Consider the following 22,615-nt stretch of genomic DNA (forward strand, 5'->3'; position numbering starts at 1 on the left):
CAGACACTGGCTTACCTTCTGGCATCCAAAATGAGGGTATCAGAACTCAGGTGTAACTGTAACTGTATTTTTCTGCATCTTTCTGTAAAGGAACAGAACAGTGTAGGAGGTAGGCTGCCTGTGCAATACTTCTCTCGTGTTTGCCGGTGGTTTTGCATACGGAGAGCTGCTGAAAAAAAGACTCGTGAGGCAGACTTTGAGGGAAAGAGCGTGGCGGAGTTTGTGAAAACTGAAGGCACTCGATTGCTACAGAAGGCCAGCTTGGGGGCCAGGGGCGTAGCAGAAGATAGAAGGTCCCGAGTGACTCGGCTCTGCCTCGCTCAGCAGTTTTTTTCACCACCCATCTGCACTGACATGCAGCACGTGTTCATTTAGGGAATGAAGAAATTTAATAACCACCTGAAAACGATTCCTTTCTACTTAAGATGATAAATCCCATAAAGAGAGAAAGAAAAGCAGCGAGGTGATCTATGCAGATATCTGAATTAAGCTGAGATCCAGTGCTGATTTATAGGCTCGGAGACTTTGCGAAATTAAGTGAAAGAAACTCAGGGCTGAACCAGTGGTTTATCTCTGCCATCGAGCTGATCTATCACCCCCCTGACATTAAAGAAAATTAAGCTCCTTTCTTGTGTGGAGAAAAACCCACTCCTGAACAGAAAAACTTTTCTTTAAGGAAAACAGAGCCCAGTTCTTTTCTAATCAAATGCCACGGTTGTTACTCAAGGTTCGATCAAAAAACATGATGCGCGTTTATAAGCTAATGAAAAGCAATTCGTGGGCCGATTTTTTTCTTTCCATTCTAAAAATGCCGAGATTAAAACCTCGCTTGTCGCTTCGTATCTCCACTTAATGAATATACAAGTTGAATGAAATGATGTTATGTTGAGCTGTAATTTCCTTATTCTGTCAGGGGGAAAGGAGGGAGCTTCTCATCATATAGGGCATGCTTTAATACACTCATCTCAATAGATATTAACCACCGGGCGACTACCAAAGGCAATGAAACATTTGGGGCCATTCATTTCAGATGAAGACGGGAGATTTCTCCACTTGGTTCCACAAATGTTTACCCATGAAATTGCAATGAGATGAAATGTGACAGATCAGCAGCGGCTGAAAGCGGTTTTCTGTCAAAAAGCTAACGTTGCGAAAAGATCTTTAGATTGATTATGACAACTCTGGCTCTCTGTCATTTAGAATCAAGCCGCCACCGCCCGGTGTTAAACCCATTCATTACTTTTCATCTCAATCTCTTTATGATCTACCTGATAGTCTAACACCCTAATCCTAATCTGAGGTCAATATCCATCATTTCATTTGAAGTATAAAGTACCGAGACTTAAACAAGCCCACAGTGGGGTTCTACATTTACACCTTGCGTCTTTCGGCGTCTATTTGCAAGCGAGAGAGAGAAAGGACACTGAAAAGTTGCGACTACCTCTGTCCTACAGAAAAGCTTGTACTAGTGAGACCAAAAGGTTACTCGCGGTAATTGAGGTAGCTGCTCAAAATTACTGTTTCCCAGCTCTAAATTTAAGCCAAAGTAAACCTAATGTCTTACTGTGATGAAAAAGTCCAAGCAGAGCAAAGAGAGGAAAAAAAGAGAGCAGAGGCTCATGGGACCTGACCTGTGCTCTGCCTCGTAATGAGACTTTACCCCACTTTCTCACTGCCGGGACCCGCTTTCTACTTTTGCCAGACAGTATTCCTGTTGCTTGCTTGTCACTCATATTACCTCTGTACCAACAGCGCTAGGACGTGTAAGGTCTAGAAGTGGAGCAACAGTGATTTAGCATTTTGAATCCATCGGTTAACAATACAAAGGAAGCTGTTTTTTTCTTGTTCTTTTGGCCCTGCCTCGAAGCTGAAGCTCTTTAGGGTTTAGTTTCCATCAATACCGGCAAAATCTCTTCTCTGTTGTTGCCGGGGAAAGATTGACCTGAATTGTGAATCACTAGAGTTAATCCCTCCTACGTTTACTATATGAAGAGCTGGATTTCATGAGCCAGGCCCATACACACCGTCCTGTGCGGATTAAGCTACACTCTCCTTTCGATTCACGTCTGAGTGTCAAGTGTAGATATTCCATGTCTTTCTTTTGAATCAGTTCTTCAGGCTAGCAAGAAAATTCGCACAAAAGGATCAATTTAATGATAAGTAACAAAGAAATTGTAAAGCGTAACCAGATGAAGAAAGGCAAAACACAATGACGATGCATTAAAAATGTACAGAGTAAATTAGAAAGGTAACGGGAGCGAGTGTTGGGATAAGACACCGATGTGCAGTAGCAAATCTTGAAGTATGAGAAGCCACAGAAGGAGCTGGTTATGGACGTAGGTGGTAGGAGGAGTTGCTCATGAGGGCCATCACTGAATTTACCCATTACCTCTCTTTTATGGAGCTGAACAGTTCTGACTGTTGCTGAAATGGTGCTGCCCCAGCGAGACCACAACATCCTAGAAAAGTATCAAGAGTCCCCCTGTAATTTCCAGAGGACCTTTGGGTGCTTTAACACTTAATCTATTTGGTTCGGCTGGGTTAGTGTGAAAGCTATAATTTGTACTCCTGTGCAAAGCAAACAACAGGAATCCACTGGCCAGACAGTTTTATATCTTTTTGGGCAGATTTTTTCTCATTTCCTGACTGATCCACACTGTTGTTGTGATATCGGTGCTGTTTTATTATCTTTCCCCCATAAAGACAACATTTGACGTTCTCCCCTGGACCATTAATGTTGATTTTTGTGACACCTCAGTCTGATTGTTGTTTCACAACCATTAGAATAGTTTCTGGGGGTTTTCCGAGGGTCGCTGCGTGGATGGAAACCGCCCTCACTAACTTCTGATGCAAACCCAGTCATTTTGTTCTATTGTCCTCAACAGCTCTCCTACAGTAACTGCCTGTCTCCTGAAACTGTGCTGGGAGACACAGCAAACATGGCAATAGCACATTTTGATGTTCCATCCTTCAGGAGTTGGAGTACCTGTGCAACCTCTGTAGGGTCCAGGTATCACGTCATGCTACCAGTAGTGACACTGACACTGGTCAAATGCAAAACTGTAAAACCATTCCTGTTTCAGAGGTTGTTTTATTGTTGCCTCTCTAGTGCACCTGTTGTTAATTGCATTAACACCAAAGCAGCTGAAACTGATTAACAACCCCCTCTGCTACTTAACCAACCAGATCAATATCCCGCAGGTTTAACTGACTTGATGCTGTACTCCGATTAAGGAGCATTACTTCCAATTTTTCTGTCCCTTATACAATGTAAGCCTGGAAGCAATACGCCAAAACGTTGCCTGAGTAGACGTCCAGCAAATCAAATTCTAGTTAACATGCCTGTAGTAATATTATCCAGTGAAAAATTCAACGTAGCCCAGAAAGAAGCAGCGATCCCCAACTCCCGGGCCACGGATCGGTACCAGTCCGTGAATCGTTTTCCCTTGATCTTTTCAAGTGTGTTATGAATAAATCTTCTTTTTTTGGTACCGGTACTGGTTTTATTTTGTTGTATTCATCCACGACACCTTAAAGGCCACTCTGTGAAAATATTGTCGGACATAAACTGGTCCATGGCACAAAAAAGGTTGGGGACACTTTTTTTTACTTTGGAAGGAGAAAGTCCTACATTAGCACTCTTCTCCACTAAGCAATGACCTCAGGATTTATTCTCTAAATGGAAGCCACTGTGTTGTGGAAGATGGGGGGAAAAAACATAAAGCCTAGATATCCCCTTGTGCTGTAAATAATCATGTCTGGCCCACAGCCCTGTAGTCTTAGATGCTCTACTGTGGTCTGTAGTCTGCAGTACTCAGTCATCCATATAGAGGGTTAACTCTCTGGAGTGTGAGGCGCACACATTTAACAAACCTTTGATTTATTTCCAGACTTTTATGGCTGAGATGAGCTATTGAAGCTATTCTGAATGATAGTACAAATCTGCATCTTTTTATCATCTCATATTAATTTCTCTGAAGAAGAAGAAAAAACACATGCCACTGCAGTGCGGCAGTTACTTGCACATCCTTGTTATTGTTTATCAGATGCTGTGAAAATCAGAGTAAGCGAGAGCTCCTGACTCGCTATCAGCCGCTATCTTTCTTTGCCGCTCTGTCAGCCATTAGCTTGTAATTTATGCTTTCACACTCTCGGGGCCGTATGCTTAAAGCGATGGCATTGGCATACGCGAGAAAGTTTTTGCTTTCATTATGTTGACGGCTGTACATTGATAAACAGAAACGCAGCCAAATTGAGTGCTCCTCCACGCCCACCACAGGTGTTCGAACAAAAAAAGAGGGAATAAAAGGCTCCCATTGGGGTGGAGGTGTGAATTAAACTCCGGCACAGTTTAACTTGAAACGTGATACATTTTTAAAGGTTGGAGAAAAAGAAAGAATGAAAGCAAGAAAGAGAGACAGGCTCTGAACGTGCTCCCGTGACAGACAACTCAGACACCTATATCTGACCATGTAAGTGCAAAAACTAAAGCTAGAGAATGAATATAACAGTAATATATGATCAAACACTAAAGCCGGAGCTGCTGCTTTGACACATTTAAAGATTTTAAGCGTAGCAGAAATTCCTCACCATTGTCAGAGCAGAAGCATGGGCTTCTAAAGTAAGATATGAATGGCTTTTGCAGGCCCGGAGGGTCATAAAACTGGCTCAGCATATAGGAAATTGAATAAGAGAACAAGTAAAAACTCACATGAAGTTGTTCACTATACTGAAACTCCCAGAGAGTGGAGAGAACACCGGCAACAAATTGAACTCGAGGTCAGCGCAGGGAACTTCACACTTGACTGCCTCTTCACATAATACATCTGAAGTCTATTTAATCCAACTTTGGGTCCAAATAATCCGTGCAAATTCATTTTCATCACAGTCCCTTTTTTTCATTTTGAAGTGTTATTGACTGGCGGAGGCGTTAAAAATACAGTGGAAGGTCAAGGTCTGCTTGGGATTGCTTGTTTGCGAGTGTCTTCTCTTTTCATTTAAATTCCTTGAAGGCCACGCTCGCCATCCCAAGAACAACTTCCCTGCACAAAACCCACATTTTTTTTCTTTTCCAAGAGTCTCTTGATGTGGCCTGAGGCCGTGCTACTTCTCCTTTTCATCAGCGTGCTGTTTTTAACACACTTGCCGTACGAGAGTCTGACTCCAAATTAGTGTCCTAAATCCAAACTCATTAACTCTCAAGCCAAACAAATGTGTGCCAGATCGTCTGCAACCTGATGTGTGTTTGAGATTACGAGCACTATAATTCAGCCCTGTTTATTTGGTAATCTGTCTGCGCGAGGATTTGGGCAAAACGGTGCAGGACGTGGAACCATCTGTAGAAGTTGCAGAGGGGTTAGCATCGGGCAGGGCCGAGAGGTTTACAGGTTTTACAGTAAGGCAAATATATTCCTGCAGTAATGGAACGATGGTTTTCTAGCAGCCTAGTCTTTGTTTACTTATTTATGCTGGGGTCAAAAGGACCTACGGTGTCTTGAACAGGTAGGAAAAACACAGAGATAAAAAATAATATGCAATACTTTCTGTGCTAATCCTCAGAGATTATCATTCTAATATTCGCCTTTTAATCTCCTTTTAAGTCTTTTTTTAGATTATTGTCCAGTCTTGTGTGTTTGTTCATGCCGCTCAGGATCATTTTCCTAATATCAGATATTTTATATCTTAAAAAGCGTGGCTGAAATTAGCAGCCTACGTGTATTTGTACCAGAACATCTGGATTTAGGCATAAAGGGGAACCTGCAGGACACAGGTCTCATTGGCTGTGATTCTGCACGGTTACTGGTGTTTGCATGCTCTGCATCACAACTGTTTCTCTGATCTAAGTGCTGCTTGTTTTATTCATTCAGTTCAGTCTGCAATAATGTGATTTTCTATCAACAAATTTGCAATAGGCGGCAAGAGATTGGCATTTTCCACTGATTTACCGCAGTTAATGGCTGTATTATTACCAACAATTTCCACAAAAGTGACAGTTTGACCTCACTCAGTTGCAGACCAATTGCAGACTCACTTTCTTATCTTCACCTTGATGCATCGTAGGTGCTTGGAACTTGCAACTTCAAAGCAGTCTTTTCAGAGGCAACGAGATCGCAAGTTCATTGTTCGTCACTGCAATAACAAACAATTGGAGTAGGTAAGTTATTTCATAGTAATTATATTAACCAACATGCTAAAATTCATCAGATTGCTTAAAAAATACAATGAATGCAACAGAAGGGTAAAGCCTTATCCGAAAACAGTGATTATTAAAAAAAAGAAAAAGAAAAAAAGAACAGACAGGAAGAAAGGAAATGTCAGCATGCTCAACTAGATGAAATATTTGTAGCAGTATTTCCCAATGGCTTTGACTCATTCAGAGTAATTTCTTCTTATCAGTTGTTAAGTGATGATCAACACTGTTTCTGGGTCCTGCGTTGGCAGAGGCTCTTATTTTTCAATGTGCTGCAGTGCTGTATTTCTTGTTTTTGGATTAGGTTTCAGACCTAAAAGAAGCTTAAAAACAATTCAATTGTCATTCTACTTTTGTACAGCTTTTTATTAATGCTATTCGCATAAACTTAAATTCATAGTACAGTGATTCATGCTTTTAAATTTCGCTAATCTTACCAATACAACAAACCCTAAAAATCTAATTAGAGTAGCAGCCAACACAACAGACCAAAGCCAACCAAGTGCACAACATCACATATTGGATATGGCTCAGAAAAATGTGCAATTCGTCTGTAGTCTCACATTTATGAACAGAAATGTCATGAAAACTTGCACAAAACAGGGTCAAGTAGATGCGACAACAAAAACCAAACCAGCCTCCAAAAAGACATAACCAAAAAAAAAACTGATGGGAAAATATCAAGAAATAGTTTTCCTCCCAATCTGAAGGTAACTCTGCATTTCCCCTGTTGTCAAACAAAATGGCCCCAGCTTCGTGCAAGTCCTCTCAGTCCTTTGTCAGTCATCGTACTCCTGAGATATGCATTCAAGCATCAAACAAGGGAAGAGTGCTCAGCACCGGCAGTAGATATGGGCAGATGTCACTAATGACAGCCCCCATGGCTCAAGCTACACATCCTGAGACTAGCAGCCCTGCAACTTTTGCAGACTCTCAGCAGAATCTTAACCGCTCAGTGATAGCTGTCATTTCTTTAAAAAGCCTGAAAAACTAAAATAAATCAAAGAGTGTCATTTTTCTACCGTATGATGAGACCCTGTCCCAAAAACTCATTGTACTGTCAAATAAAAGAATTCAATTTGTTGAATATGTCACCTGTGCTGCTGTCTTCGTATTAGCCTAAAGCTAAAATACCTATGTAGCTAGCTGCAACGTCACATAAAGTACTTCAACTAGCCTAACTTCACGATCCCTCCAAAAACCTACGATTATATAGCTTTTTATCTTTATGTCTGAAATTACAGCCGAAGTGTATTTTTTTTGTTTTTTAGAGATACTTCTAGCACAGTGGTTAGCACTGTTGCCTCACAATGCTAACTATGTGGAGTTTGCATATTCTCCCCGTGTTTGAGTGGGTTCTCTCCAGGTACTCCGGCTTCCTCCTACAGTCCAAAAACATGCATTTAGTGGTTTTAGGTTAATTGGGAACTCTAAATTGCCCAAAGGTGTGAATGTGAGTGTGAATGTTTGTCTGTGTCTATGTGTTAGCCCTGCGACAGACTGACCTGTCACCCTAAGATAGCTGGGATAGCATAGGTTCAAGCCCACCCGCAAACCTGACAGGGATAAGCAATAGAGGATGGATGGATGGATAGAAATGCTTCAGCCAGAATATCACATCATTTTCAGATGTCAGCTAGCTAGCGTGCTTACTGCTAACTTCTACCTCTGCCCATTCTCATAAATCCTGTTTCCCATAGGCGATCTTGATTGTAAGACCTGTGAGAACAAAAGCATGATGATTACTTTAGTATTGTTGCAAAAAATCTGGACTATTTTTAAGCCTAAGTGTATGTTTCCGTTTAGAAGTTAAAGATTATTTCTGCCCTAAAATCACCAATTACATCAACTGATACTATTTGATAGAAACTCCTTTGTATTTGAAAGACATGGCTTCAGATTTTCATTACGAAAAATGTAGGATTCTGTCTTGGGAGCGCCACTCACACAGCAGAGACTGCTGCTTTGATTAAAGTGATTCAGAGTAGTTTTGTTTTTCAAGAGCTGTACGGTGGAGCGTGCTGGCACTTTTGCCCCACATATAGCACATGCACCTCGTGGTCGGCTTTCTGTGTAGAGTTTTGATTGTTCTCCCGTGGGTTTCTTCTATAACTCTGGCTTTCACCCACATTGAAAGGACATGCTTGTTAAAGGGCATCCACACATGAAGAGATTTGCTCATCATATATTGCTTTCTAGCTGATAGCTGGCTGTCAGAACATTCAAGGCTATGGTTGCCTAGGTAACCCTCTTCTGTATTTTCTACATTGCCACATGTCAATCAACAGCATTGTTCACTCTTGTTTGTAGTTACTTCAATCGCTCGCTTCAAAGTTGAGAAAAGTTTATCTTGGGACCTGTTTGTTTCACATCGCCAAGTGGTTATTTCGCTTTGTTGTTTGAAATTGCTAATTTATTACAGCTACTGTGTGGACGCCGCTTTAGAACACCTGTTGACTGCAAATTGCTCATAGGTATGGATGTGAGAGTGTGTGGTCGCTAGCCTCGCTGTGATAATCAGCACAGTGACACCAGATTTACCAGTACGTCACAGGACAGCAATGGACTTGTGACCTTAGCAGTCCACCAAATGGACTACCAACCTAAACCTAAATTGCCCATAGTGTAAATGTGAGTGTGAATGGTTGTCTGTCTCTCTGTGTTAGCCCTGTGACAGACTGGAGATCTGTCCAAGGTGTACCCCACATCTCACCCAATGGCACCTGGGATAGGTTCCAGCCCTCAGTGACCCTAAACTGGGTAAGTGAGGGTAAGGCTTTCAAATTAGCTAAACATGAATGACGAAGGACTTTAACTCATATCGGAGGGAATAATGTTGCGTTTACTAGTAAAAGAATCCAAGACTTACCCCACTTAATATCATACTTAATATATCTGTCTTCTTCTGCTGAGACTGAGCATTTATTAAAAAGGCAGCAGATGAGCAGCATTTTGAGTTTTGAGAGCAATCAATAAGCGCATCATTAAAATGTGCAGAGGAGATGCAGACTACAAAATCTTAGAAAACTAAGATTAATGCTTCTTTATTTTCATGAGACGATTAGAGAATGAATACAAAAAAATAAACATTTGTTACAGACTTCATCTGACAACAAGTTTAGTAACTTTATTAAAGGAAATAATAATTATAATGCCGCATTAACATCTGCTTAAGAGATGTTAAACAGTGCCGTGCGATACTGCAAATGTTGTTTGATTTAGGATTCATCAACAATTGTCAAATTCTGAAAAAAAAAATTTAATGACCATAGTTTAATAACTATGATTTTTACTTTCCACAATACTTAGTTAACACAACAAAACAAACCTTTCAGCTTTTCATGTTTTGAAACTGGGATTTTTTTGAGACCTGGAATGTTTCTAAAACACTTTGGGTTGTTTTCATTTGTGCTGTTCACTTTTAATAAAGTAGATGTGACAGTCAACACAAAAAGGTTCAGACCTTTTTCATTGTTTATTATTGAGATGTATTTTTTTAATTCCCGGAAAGTAATAATTAACACAACTGAGTAAGCTACATACTGCACAACGTATCCTAGTACCAGTCCGATTCCAAGACCAGTGTTGATATCACTGCTATCATATTTGGATCCCACCTCTTATGCTAAGCTTGGTGGTCAGTGGCGTAGCACCACCCAAGTCCTGGGTGTCAGATGTATGGAGTCGGAGGTGTAAAGGGACTTTGACCTCAGGTTGGGGCGGACTTATTTTAGAAAGAAAGAAAGAAAGAAAGAAAGAAAGAAAGAAAGAAAGAAAGAAACGTGCATGTTCTACAGTAAATCTAATGACTGCCGGGGGGTCCTCTGCTGTTGACCCTTGTTCTGAGGGGCTAATGGGCGGAGACCTGTTTGTGTGCTTCTTTGGGGTTTTTTTTGTTGTTGTTGTTGTTTTTTTAAATCCTCTCAGGTCCCTGCTGTGATGCGTACTGCAGAAGTAGGCTGGGGGCGCACACACGCTGCAGCGCCACGCACCCCTCACACACACTCCCATATACATCATTTCCATTGGACATTGGCACAGAGACGCAGCGCGACGACCACTCTGACATATCTGCTTGGTACGGACTGCCGAAACTTCTGAGACAGGGAGGCGGGTAGATCCTTTTAGCTGGTCCCAGATAGTGGATTCAATCCACGCTCTCGTTTCTTTCTTTGCTTTTTTCCCCTCTCCTCCTCATTTTCTCCTCCTCCTCGTCTTCGCCTGGTTTCGTGTTACAAAGCCCAGGGAGGGAGTTGCGCGGAGAGCCAGTTCTGTGTGAAAAACTGAATGACAGGATCATATGGCTTGATTTGCCTTACAGTCCAAACATTTTTAGGAGGAAAAAAGGCATAGGGGACACGAGAGGAACTGCGAGAGAGAGCATCAGAAATTGATGAGGATGTGGAATAATTTATAACTCAAATTCAAAAACAAACGTGAGATAACGGAGAAAGCAGAGAGAGAGAGACAGAGAGGCAGAAACGGATACTGGCTCCAGTCGTCAGAGAAGGACGGAGAGCGGGGAGGAAAAGCGCAGGACGCATTGCCCGTGATCATCAGCACCATCACCGTAATAATAAGGTAAGTGTGCGCTCGTTATTTCTCGGCAATATTGCTTCCAGCGCTGCGAGGCGGCTGGATTTTAACACACTAACGAAGCAAGCAGAGGCAGAAAACATCCCAAACCCCGGAGCGTCCGAATCTCCAACTGTTGCCAAGAAGCCCACGTTTTTTTTAAATTTCTTCCTAAAACAGCACCATCTAAGGTGCAGTGCGTTTGTATAGACAGATGATTTGGGGTGTTTTGGGTTGCCAGTTTTGGGGCTCAATGCGATGCAACTTTATCCCCTTTTCGCGCTGTGTAAACACAGCGCACTGCGGTCAGGGGCAGTTGGAAGGGAATCAACTCCGGGCTTTTTTCTACTGTATTTCTGTGCATCTACTGTAATGTGCTGCCGCTGCACCTCCACAGTCACAGCCCGGCAATGCTACCGTGCAGCAAAAACGCACAACGTGAAGCTGACCTCTCGGTGTATACTGGTGCAGCAGTCTGAGAATGATCTCTTTTGTGTCTGCCTGTATTTCAGGCTCTTAAGTTCTGAGCGAGTCTGGTGCCTGACAAGACAAACTTTTAGGCACCTTCTTTTGCTTGGTAGTGCTTTTTTCCGCCTCTAATAACATCAATACAGATCCCCCTCGTAATCCTCACTCACTGTGGCCGCTGTCGTCTTCCTGCGAAGGGAAACTGCTTTGTAGATTTCAAAGTTTTCTGCACTTGTGCACATGTGTGGATTTTAGATTTGTGAAGAGGTTTTAAGTTTCAGATGCCAAGAAAGAAAGAAAGAAAGAAAGAAAGAAAGAAAGAAAGAAAGAAAGAAAGAAAGAACGGAGTCCCTTCAACTGCTGCCTGTATCCCTCAGTTAATACTCAAAAATGAAGCTCTTATGGTGACAATAATCCACTGGTTTGAGATATTACTTTGGAGTGGTTTCCTCCTTGTTCTTCTTTCCCTCTCTTTCTTTTTTCCTTTGCCTTAATGAAGTAAGTATTAGCTTCACTTGAGTGATTATTGTAATTACTGAGGAGGAGGAGGGTTGGAAGGTGGAAGGAGGGGCGTGTGTCCACACTGGACAGTGAGGAAGTGAGGGTTGGTGTAAGGAGGTGGTAGTTTAGAAGAAGGAAGGAAGGGTGTTGGATTGGGGGTCCCTGCAAAGGGCTGTTGCCATGTGGGACAGAGGAGATAGGTTTTTAGTAGTGATATCATACTTGAGGATCTGTTTTCTGACTGTGATATTTGTGTAACTGTCACAGGAGACTCCCTTTCCCTGTACCACAGGTGGGCGGGTGGCTTCTGCAGGTCTCTGTGCGTCCGCTTGTGTCACTGTGTCATTTGCAAAGATTAATGGAAGCAATAAGCGAGTAGAAATCAGAGTTAGCAAGTTGACATTTGCCGTGCAGAGGGATGTAGCAGTGGATAAGCCTGCCAAAATTCAATTCACCCACCTTTTAATTTGGTATAAATCAAGTTCACAGACTTTGAGGGGGAAAAAAGAAAAGTAGACACATAATCCTCACTAAAGGCACGCGCAGTATTGCACAGATTATTCGGCAGTGAAGCGGGTTACAAGGAGAGATCTTTCAAAACCAATTTAGTTGTTGAAGGATTCCTCCTGACATCTGCATTATTCCCAGGCTAAAAAAAACAAACTTAAAAATCCACTTTTATCCAGGGTGTTCGCAACAATGACACACACTCTGTCGCTCTCTCTCTCTCTCTCTCTCTCTCTCACACACACACACGCACACACACACACACACACTGTAGCCCTCTCGCCCCAGATGTTAATGCCTCTATTGAGAGAGCCACAGGACTCCTGCCGACTCAATCTCTTCATTGTTGGACAGACAATGGACTCCACATCCTGACAGCCAGCCTCCTTCCTATATCCCCCTCATGCACTCCTAAAGCTGCTCCTCATACACATGCAGTGAAATGGCACACAGTCATCCAGGCTGATAGCGCACACATGTAAATGGCAATGCCTCTACAGGCACGTGCCCAGCTTCATTTGATGTTTTCATAAAAGCTTGACTGATGTGGAAAGTCTCCTACTGTTTGTGTGTGTGTTCCCGTCTTGTCTGGGTTTCATGCCATCCATGCTGGTCCCCTCTATTCCAAGGTTTTGCAACTGATTTGCTTTGACTGATGTGAGTGTTTTGTTTACAGAATGAAAAAAATGCTTGTTAAAGTTTCTTAAGAGGCACATTGCAGCATTAGCCCCAAAGTTCTTAAATGTCCCATCGGAAAACTGCAACAAAGAACAAATCACAGGCAGTTTCCACACGTGGGGGTCAACACTGCGTCATAGACCATACGTCGTGACAGAGGCAGATGCCTCCTGTCTGCTCTGTGCCCGCCCGTTTGCGTGCGTTTAATCGTCACCCCAGTGTCACATGCATCACGTCAGCGCGACGTGTACTGCAGCCCACAACCAAGCAGCTGAACACAGTAAAATGCAACAATGATGGGATCATTGCTGATTATGTAACTCATTTTGCATACGGGAACACACAGAGCCTGTGTTCACGCCGGCTGTGGTGTATCACGAAGGTATGGATCTGAATCCGCTCATCATAATTTCCTTGGAGGCTCTGTGTCTTTTGCAGAGCAACAGTTGATGTGCCAGCTTCCCACAGTAGGCTTTTTTCTTTTTTTTTTTCAAAACGTCCTTTCATCCCAGGACCGATTTAGTCTATCTGCTTTTCTTTGCTTAAAAAAAAAAAGGATCTCACAGAAACAGATTTTGTTTTGTTTCTTCTGTTTCACACTGGTCTGTATTTCCTGCTGAGGTGCAAAGAGTTCACATTTCGAGCTATGCCCTCTGTGTTCTAATGCAGCTCAAACATAATCGCACTGATTCTGTGGGGGGTTTTTAGAGCTCCTCGGTGTATGTGTGTGTGTTAAACAGAGATATGGTTCATGGGAGGCCAGATGCAAGGTCCGGAGAGCTGAAGCAGATGGGTCGTGTGTGTGTGTGAGGGGAACAACGTGTTGCAAGTATGGGCTGGAAAGGCTAATGTTTAGAGAAGGTGTTTAAAGGAACACTGTGGCAAATGTGTCAGGGTTCAGGTTCAAAGTGATATAAACCTTATGCTGTATGGATAAGACAGTGTGTGTGTGTGTGTGTGCACGCGCGCAAGATGTGCCTTCATGTTCCTAAGAGTAACATCACACACATGAAACTCAAACATTAACATAGTGTTACACATTAGCATGTCATTAGCACATTAATCACAAACGCTGAGCGCCTTTAATTAAACCCGGTCACATTTTATGCATTTTTTGTTGTTGTCTAATGCATATGTCTAAAATTATTTACTTCTGCTCTTACACCCTGCCTTTCCCCTGTTTTGAGTCTATAAGTACTGCTAGATGAAGTGCACTACAAGTGCCCAGCTGGTGCACTCATTACAACTAAAAAACTGAAAGAACAATGCTATGTTCTTCTTTGGCATCCATTCTGGACATTTGGAGGAAGGGAGGGGACCACTATAAAATGTTAAATCAGTAGGAGGATGTATCGTCAGCACCTATGGTGATGTCAGTGCTAACTGCCTTGCTAATATTGCTAATTGTTGCCTTGCTAATATTGAAAAATCTCTATGTGTTAATGACACATGCTCTGTTGTATTGTTTGGTATACAAGTGCATTATTGTCGTCTTTGCTGTAGAGGAATTTTGTAGGATAGGTGGTCAGAAGCTCGAGTGGTTTGGATAATGGTTGGTAACATCTTGCAACTGCTGCTGGAGGTTGCTAGCAGTTGCTAGTTGCAAAGTGGTTGCAAGTGCATCACTCAAAACTCTCTTTTTAATTGCTTTGGTTGCTAGTAGGTTGCCTGAGTCGCTAGTAGTTTGCATGGAAGATGCCAACTCGTCTGCAAACACTTGCAAGCTCCTCCAAGCGCTAGTGAAACTATGAAAAGTCAGCACAAACCGGTAAACAGAGGCTGTTTTCCTCAAGGTTAAAGTTGTGTTTTTTGAAATGTGTTGGTTGCAGCAGTAAAAAACAACTTTTAATCAAAGACTTTTACAGTTTTCATAGTTTCACTATCGTTTGGCGTGTTCAATGGCGAGTAATATTAAAAACAACTCATTTCAAGTGTAATTAGCTTAAGTAAGGTAATGAATTGCCTATATAATAAATTGAATGTGTTGCAAAAACTTGTTTTGTTGTTCCATTTCTAAACTAAATACTAGATTAAATATTCAAATCCCATAAAGCACCTCATTGGTTTTTGCAGTTAAGCATGCCGTGTGAAAATGCAACAGAACTTTGGATTTCTTTACTTTGCACATTTGCATTTCTTCCTAATGTGAATGCATTACCGTTGAAAGACACTAAGAAAACACACAAGCATGTTAGTTGTCTCAGCAAATTCTGACGTTTCTTAAAACTGACGTGGTCGTCATTTATTGTCCAAGTACTACAGATGGCACTCTTCCTGTAACGCAGAGCACAAATTGTGCTCATGCTGAATGGTACACACACCACTGCACAACCTCCAGCCTCTGTCTCAGTTGCTTTAAGGCCTGCTGAGAAGTTTCCGTTAGGCAGCAAGGACGGATCCGGGGGGGTTTTGGCTGCGGCTGTGATTGCAGTTGTTCCGAGAGGAGAAGCTTTTTCTGTTCTGCAACTTACCCTTCCCTTTGAGCTTTTTCTTTTTCTCTCTCGCTCTCATCCTCTATCTCTCTTGCCCACTTACGCTCACATACACCCCCTCCACTCGTTTCGGCTCAACTCGAGTTGCATGATGAGGTCATTTTTGCATTGCCAAAGTGTAAACCCTCACCACTTATATAGCTCGACTTTAATTGAACAGACAAGTGCACATTCAGTCTACTGTGAATGAAAACTATGCTAGGATACTAGGGTAATCCTTTTTTGTGGCTCTAATAGTTGTGCCAGTACCTTGAATGCCCCGGGAGCAGCTGTTATAGATGTTCCTTTCATCTCTCCAAATCAATTCAGGTAAATTAAATGAAGTCTTACTGACATTATTGTCAAAAAATTAACAATATTGCCAAAAATTCACTACGCTCAGAATACAGAGTACAAAGGAGTAATAAATACATGTAACCCTCTGTGAATGATGCAGCCAGCCCCCCTCCCCCCATCATCCTTTGGGGCAATCAATAAATAAATAAGCCCTAAGGGACGAAAAGTGTTTCCAGGAAAGTCAGACTGGTGGAAAATCCAATATGGAGCAGAATGTTGGTCCTGGAGGCAAATATGTGCAGCTAGTATAGCTGTCTGCACCAGATTTTCATTATTTTTACAATATAGAAGTTTTGTTTATCAAAGCTTTTCATCCTGACCTGAAATCACCCCCCCACCCCCGGCTTTGATCATTGCAGTTTTAAAGATGTCAGAATGCAGTGCAGTCATCACGCAGATCTAATTACTGTTGTCTGACACAAATGAATGAACAGAACCTTTGTGTCGTAGCTCCCTGCTATGACACAAAGGTTTGCCCCTTCTTTTTTTCTTTCACCACAAGTAAACACCCCTTTTCAGGACTTGCTCGGAGAGTTACTCGAGGCTTTTAGAGGAGTTCGGTGGAGTTTCTCTTGATAGCTCGAGTCCTCTGCATTATTTATGCTGGGCAGAATGGAGGTGGAGGAGAGCCCTGACCTGCTTGTTTGTTACCAGCTGACCACTACTGGCCATCTGGTGCCTGCTAGCTACGCTATTTGTGTTTGTATCTAACAATAACTGGGTCCAAGTTTTTATGTAAAACAGGACACTTGGAGTTAGAAGGTTAAATTGAGTTTTGCTTACTTGAGATACAGAACAAATACATATGCATATATATAACATAGTACGTTTGGCGGACAGCAACAGAGGAGTGTGCATCTCTCTTTTAAAGATTATTTAAAAGAATAGTGTGAAAGTTGTGAGGCTGAATTCAGCAGATATTTCTGCAAGTTCGATCACTTTCTTGCTGAAATTTGATAGGATGCAGACCTAAAAGATCATATAGTGATGACAAGGTGGTACACATTTGAAAAGAATAAAACAAAATCTACTTCTGTAGCTCAATAGAGTCGCCAAACGTTTCACAAATCCATTTTTACGGTGAAACTTGTCGTAATATATCAGCGCACTTTTCCCCCGCTTCCTTAATGAGGGGCTACAGGAACAACAGCCCGGAGTTCACAGATAAAAACTGAACAGCTGATATTTTTTATGACAGCTTGAAGCTATAGTTGTTGATGCAGTGCCGCAACGTGCTACACAAACACATTTAATCAACAGCCGCAATCCCGAGAACAGCTGTATTTCTCAGATGGTCACAGGAAATAGTCGAGCCATGGCCAAGAGTGGCACCACTGAGTGTGGAAACGTCTTTCTCCTGCCTTTCGTTGGGAACGTCTTCAAATCAGGTTGTTTTGCTACGTCACATTTGAAGAGGAAGATTATTCAACTAATGGTAAATTCCTCTCTTGTTACTTATCTAATCATATAGCGTGCACACATTCATTTTACCCTCAGCTTTACAAGAACATTTGGAGATTAAATGTTGAGAATAATCTCAGCCTAATGACTTATATCACAGAAATAAAGACAAATATGTTATTGTGTGTGTTGCACTAGAATATTTAAGGACAGTGAATAAAAAGGTACCATGAGCTCCTGTAGCGGGGTTATCTGTTCCTTGTCTTCATCCATCTCTTCATCCCTTCTTCCCTCTCCGATTTTGTCCTTTCTCTTTTTGATTTATGCTCGTCTTCCTCCCTCACACTTTCTTTTACTTCTTCTTCTCATTCTCTCAGGCCTCATTTCTAGCCTCTGTGGTTTAGTCCTGCTTGGTCTCTCCTGCCTACTCTCCTTTCTGTATCTCTTCAGTCCTCTCCATATCTTCGGCCCGTCAAGACTCAGGATTCGCTTGCTGAAAAAGCTGGAAATATCACAACTGTTGAAATTCCTTTTCATCTTTGGTTTGCAGTGCAGGCCACTCAGTATAAATGTGAAAGCATCTGATTTACAAACATAGCTGCGGCACAGTTTAACTATGATCAGAGAAGAATGAACACTTGCTATTTAGACTTAAACTCATCATGGCTGATATACAATCACAGACACTTTATTAGGTACGCCTTGCTAGTATTGAGTTAGACCCATTTAACTGCTGTAACTGTTCGTAGCATTGATTCAACAAGGCTCTGGAAACATTCCTCAGAGATTGTGATCCGCATTGACGTGATAGCATCACACAGTTGCTGCAGATTTGTTGGCTGCACATCCTTGATGCGAATCATCCATTCCACCACATTCCAAAGTATTTGATACTAAGGGGCCCAAAGTTGGCCAAGAAAATATCCCCCACACCATTACACCATCACCAGTAGCCTGAATCATTGATACAAGGCGGGATGGAGCCACACTTTAATGGTGTTTACACCAAATTCTGACCTCTTTTTTGGACCATTCTCTGTAATCCCTACAGATGGTTGTATGGAAAAAAACAGATCAATCAGCAGTTTCTGAAATACTTTGGCACCAACACCCATGCTACTTAAAGCACTTAAATCAACCTTTCTTCCCTATTCTGATGCTAAGCTTGAACTCATCAGGTGGCCTGGACCATAGCCACATGACGTGCTGGTTGTGATTGGATGGTAAGATATTTGCATCAGCAAGCAGTTGAACGTGTGTACCGAATTTCACTCTACAAGCAACTGTACAATGACAATAAAAGTTCTAAGTTCTAATGAAGTGGCCTGTGAATGTATATTTATCGGTACATTAGTAAAGTGTGTAGCCTAAATTGCATAAAGAAAAATCTGAAATATACAATTTTCAGTTAGTCAATTTCATACAGTTTTATAAAGCCATAGATTGTGAGCAGAATCACTTGCTAAAGTGCTGTGGAACAGTAAAACTACAGCTGTTGATGTTTGACCTGAGTAAATAACAAAAACCACAGAGTCCACCTCTCTAATAGCTAATAGCTTTGTTATAATTTATATATTAGCTTTTTGTTCAGAGCAAAACACAGAAAGCTGATGGGATTTGAAGGCTTCTGACTAAGCTAGGCTAACTGTTTCCTGCTAAGCTAAGTTTACGGACTTCTTGACTCTTTTACTACTTTCTATAAAATATGCATTGAAGATTAAAGTGAGAAACCACAAATCAGCTTGATAGAATAATTTAGCTAATAATTTATCATCATTTTCACAACTATTAAAGTGCCCTATAGCAAGTTTCAAACCGGACACAACAGATACCATCTTGGCAGCCATTTTGTTTGTGTTTGAGTGCTGAACTTCCTTTCCCTGTTCTGTAGCTTATCTAGCAATGTAGACTATATTTTCAAAACAGCAATGCTTGTTGTTTAGGACAAAACTACAGCAAGTCCAGCTGAAGTAAGAAATGTTATGACGCTTTGTTGTTATAGCAGTTGGCAAAGACGACAAGACGTCAAGAACTGTGATTCTGACATGAGAGTGGAGTGGTTGTTTCTGATCTTCTCAGCTAACTCTTGGCATGAAAGCAAACACTTCTTTTGCCTCATGTTGATGTATTTCTTTAATTGCTGTTCGCATCTATAATTATAGTAAGCTACATAAATCAATACCAATCCATTTGCACTGCTTCTGGGTTTCCTATTTGTTTTTTTCATCTCCCGAGTCGAAGAGTGGCTCAGGGTAAGAAATCTCCATTATATTTGATACTTATTTAGTAATTTCCTTTTCAGATAGCAGATGGACCCATCTATCCTATCTGATGCTGCTTATTGGGTCTGCCCATGCTTGGCTGAGGCTGAAATTGTAAAGCTGGATTGGGGAAGAGATAGTAATATGCTCAGCCAAAACAAAAACCTTGTCCGTAAGCCAACTGTGTTTCGGGGGCACCGTGTAGATTGTTTAGCATGTTTCCTGAGGGCCCCAACTTGCACGTTAGTCAGCCGTTTGTTATTTTGCTTGTTCCAAGTCAGCAAATGCATTCTGGCTCAGTTGACTGGGCGATGTGTTGTGCAGAGAGGACCACTGGAGTTGTTCCCTTCTTTTGTTATTCAGGTCTCGGTGATACGTCAGTCCTGCTCTGAGCCATTGTGTATACGGAGGTTCCCATTGTTTACTGTCAGTTGCAGCATTGCTATGTGTGTGTGAATATGCATATTCAGCTGCTTCTTGCCGTTTTCATTCATTATTTTGTCCTGGATAGTCTATGTAAATGTGTCCAGGCCAGCAGCAGAAGATAACAGTTAAAGTACTGGCTCAAACCCTGCATAACTAAGACTGTGTGTATGGGAATAATGATCCAGATGCAGTGCAGTAGGGGGTGTGTAAAGGAAAGTAGGCCCCTACCCTCCTCTTCCCCCGTGCTAACCAGAGCATGGTAGTTTGTTTTTATGACAGCCTTTTTTTGGCATTGTTCTGGTCAGATAGAGCTCGCCTTTCCTACCGTGGGACCGGCCGTTAGTGCAGGAAGTGCTGGGAGGGCACAACTTGAACGCACACACACACATGCTGGATTGCAGGCTACAGCACTCGCAACCCCTCCCAAGCTATCGCCCCACACTCACGCATAAAGTTTTGAAAGGACAATAAAAAAAGTTGCCCTGTGGCTCGTCGGCTGGTAAGCTGCAGCTTATCCAGGAAGGAGCTGCAGCCAGGCTAATGGCCTCTCTCCAGGGTAGGCTCTACAGAAGGGCCAGTGGAGGTTTATCGGCAGCAGGAGGGCCCCTACATGACTGCTCTCTGAGATCTCCACTGAGCTTGTGTGTGGGAGTAGCTTAGCTTTCGTAGCTAGAAGGAGGGTGAGAGCTATTCTGCTTCATTTCCTCCTGTGATTGTCTTGGGTTAGCTCGGCCTGTAGGAAAATTAGTTACTTATTACCATTCTCAGGTGAAAATACAGGTGTTTACCCAGTGTAGCACTTCTAAATTCAAAGATAACTATCCAACCTTATTGAAAAGTCAAGGTAGACTTCTACTAACCAAGCATTTCTTTCACATACTACAGGAAACTTTTGGTCAGTGCAAAGAGGATGGAAGGCAGTGTGTGCGCCATACTGTTCAAATGCCTACACATCTGTGGTTTATATCTTTGCCTTAATTGGAGACGTCTCAGTAAGGAGTCAGCGTGATTTGTAGAAAACAATGTAATGTGCGATGAAGAGGAGTGAGATGACTTGCCCCCTGTCTGACTAATCACATTTTGCCTCATGGATCTCAGCATGACGTATCTACCTTGATCCACGTCCATGAATCACCGATCTCTTTCCTCGTCTGTTGTGACTGAAATTAGACAATGGCACAGTCTTCATACCAGCTGCTAATACTGCAACAGAGAGGTATCATGTCACAAGTACCATCTAAAAGATTTATTAAACAAGAGCCTTGAAGAAAGAGGCAATGCAGGGAGTGAATCATTCATGCATATGCTAAACTCACTGTTTAACCAGTAAATGCAATGATATCTAACACTGTTCCACATGCAGTTAGCCTAAAAACCGGGACACATCCTCACAACGTTTGCTGATCATGAAGACGGCTTCAGTCTTCTCCTCTTAAGACTCCTGTTGAGCTTCTTTCATTCACTTTTTCCACACTTAGCTTATCTCAGGCCATGCTATGGTTCTTGTTAGCACCTTAATGGTCTCACCTGAAATCTAGCACTAAATCCTCCTTTGAGTCTGTCTGTATGAGCAGCTGCAGACACAATAGCCCCTATTGTTGAGGGGCGGGTTTGAAAAAGAGAAAGCAATTCTGGACTGGCCCCTCTCGCCTACCCCCTGTCCTGCTGCAGACTCACCTCTGACCCGCAGGCTGGTTGCGCTCTCACCCATCTCCCGCTGCTCTTTTCCAGTCCACTGCTCTCTGCATGAAGCCTGACTCGTTTGAAGAAAGAGATGGAAAGAAAGGAAGATGCTCAGTGGGACGAGGCCTCAATAATACGACAGAAAGAAGATAAGAGGAGAGGGATTTCGACTGGGATGAATACAAGAGGAAAGGTTGGCAAGAGGTAAAAAAAATAGAGAAATGTGTTCAGGTTGCCAGGTTTGGTCAACTCTTAGAGAGAGACGGCAATTGGAAAAGCAAAAAGGAAGCCGGCTTGCCCAGACAACGGCCCTGAGAAACCAAGATAAGAGCTGACCAGCAGTCAACAATTACACCATCAATTTCCAGTCTGGCTTTTGCCTTCTCACTCTCTTTGTCAAGCTTACCACTCTTTTTTTATTTCTCGGTACTGTCTCCTATTCTCTTCCCGCCCCTGTTGTCTCCACTCTTTGTGTGTTTTTCAACGATCTCTCTATGAGGATCCATTCATTATCATAGAGATAAACTCTTTTATCTTGTGTTTGGAGAAATAAATAAAAACTCTTTCTTGAAATATTTAATCAACTACTGAAGTTATGGATAGTTTTGAGGCATTTATAGCACATATCAAGTAGTTCAGCATGTGAAGCTATATAAGTTTAGCTGAACAATTAGCTACAGTTTAGAAAAACAGTGGTTGGAGACCGTGGCCCGGCCAAAATTATTGCGACTGTGTGAAATCTTACTGCCTCTGAAATAGCTGCTTTGAAGGCGGACGCCAAGTCTGTGATGACTCGTAGTCAATTACCGTCTTCAAACTGACGTTAGTGTGTCAGAGATAACGGTAAAATGGCGATAAGATGGAGTCGGTCTCCAATCAGTCTGTGATTAAATGGGGTCGGGCGGGCAATTACATGCTATCTGTTTATGATAATACGCTAGTTAACTGTGGTAAATTAGCAAAAGTCTCAAATCTGTTGTGTCTGCAGATTTGTCATTGTCTACATACACAGAAATTCACATTAAAGAGACTTTCATATTAACTACTGACAGACAAACAGAAACTCATCCACAGATATCGCGCTGTAGTTTTCCCAG

General features: G+C 42.1%; 1 protein-coding gene across 1 annotated transcript in view; it reads left to right on the forward strand.

Moving 5' to 3' along the window:
• Nucleotides 1-10,164: 10,164 nt before the first annotated feature.
• sema4c (sema domain, immunoglobulin domain (Ig), transmembrane domain (TM) and short cytoplasmic domain, (semaphorin) 4C) overlaps nucleotides 10,165-22,615 on the forward strand; it is a 105,280-nt gene continuing 92,829 nt past the window's right edge. Inside the window, exon 1 of the mRNA XM_005747752.2 lies at nucleotides 10,165-10,771. The gene's annotated coding sequence lies outside the window, so the exon portion shown is untranslated. The remainder of the gene's footprint in view (nucleotides 10,772-22,615) is intronic.

The sequence above is a fragment of the Pundamilia nyererei genome, unplaced genomic scaffold (assembly GCF_000239375.1).
Source record: "Pundamilia nyererei isolate P.nyererei 1_Seehausen unplaced genomic scaffold, PunNye1.0 scaffold00203, whole genome shotgun sequence".
NCBI lineage: Eukaryota > Metazoa > Chordata > Actinopteri > Cichliformes > Cichlidae > Pundamilia > Pundamilia nyererei.